The sequence below is a fragment of the Protobothrops mucrosquamatus genome, unplaced genomic scaffold (genome assembly GCF_001527695.2).
Source record: "Protobothrops mucrosquamatus isolate PMUCROS unplaced genomic scaffold, P.Mucros_1.0 scaffold212, whole genome shotgun sequence".
Classification (NCBI taxonomy): Eukaryota; Metazoa; Chordata; class Lepidosauria; order Squamata; family Viperidae; genus Protobothrops; species Protobothrops mucrosquamatus.
Window position 1 is genome coordinate 810,981 of NW_015386566.1, and position 1,015 is coordinate 811,995.

General features: G+C 30.6%; 1 protein-coding gene across 2 annotated transcripts in view; it reads left to right on the forward strand.

Annotated features, from left to right (window-relative positions):
- USP5 (ubiquitin specific peptidase 5) overlaps window positions 1-1,015 on the forward strand; it is a 29,734-nt gene that overhangs the window by 23,810 nt on the left and 4,909 nt on the right. The window lies entirely within an intron of this gene.

Here is a 1,015-nt window from a genome sequence, read left to right on the forward strand (position 1 = left end):
TTATTCCCTAATAGTTATCAACTATGATAACAATCAATTCTCATCCTTCTTTCGTTATTAAATCAGACAAAATCTTTAAAGCCTTTTTAACCCTTCAAATAGCGTTTTATCTCACATTTAAACCTAACTCTAGCTTTATCAATTATAACATTAACAATAAGTCCATCTTCTTCAACCATTGTTAAATCAAAAAAAAAAAGAACCTTTAGGACCTAGACTCCCATCCATTCATAGTTAAATCAAACAAATTCAGTTATTACAGCATAATTATCATATTTATAATAGTCTTCCTTCATTATTAAATCAGAAAAAAACCTTAAAGACCTTTTTAACCCATCAGATAAGATTTAATGTCATGTTTATATCTGACTCTAGCTTTCTATACCAAGTTAATTCCCATGTTAGAGCGTTTCGATTATCAAACCTCAAGATTTGGTTACAAAACTTTCTAATCACTTTAAACTGAGCAAAATTTTCTTCCCTTTCTACCAATATCATCTGAATATTGATCTGGATGTCAATCTTTGTTGTTTTTAGGAATTGAAGTGAGTCAATTACAATTAGTTGTTGATCATCAAAATTATCCGAGTAGCTTTGTATGAAATTAATTGGCTTAATAGTTTCCACATTTACTCCCAGTATAAATTCACAATTAGATTGTAAACATAATATCTCTGACTCTTCAAATTGTATGTCTTGATATATAAAAGCCTGTTCAAAATTACTCAGTCCCTCTTCTATTATTCCTTGTTCCACAATTTTATTCATTTTTAAACAGTCAATATGAGATTCTAATATGGCCCCTTCAGGGTATAAATAGCTTTCATCCACTACCACCACATCCACTTGTTCAACCAAATCTTGAAAAGCAGTTGTAGCGTTCAAGCAAAAATCCTCCTGTTTCTGTAATAAATCTTGTTGTTGTAATAAGTCCTGTTGTTGTTGCATCACTTGATCACATCTGTTTTGAAATTTAGCATCAAACGATTGAAACATCTCAGTCATTGCGGACACC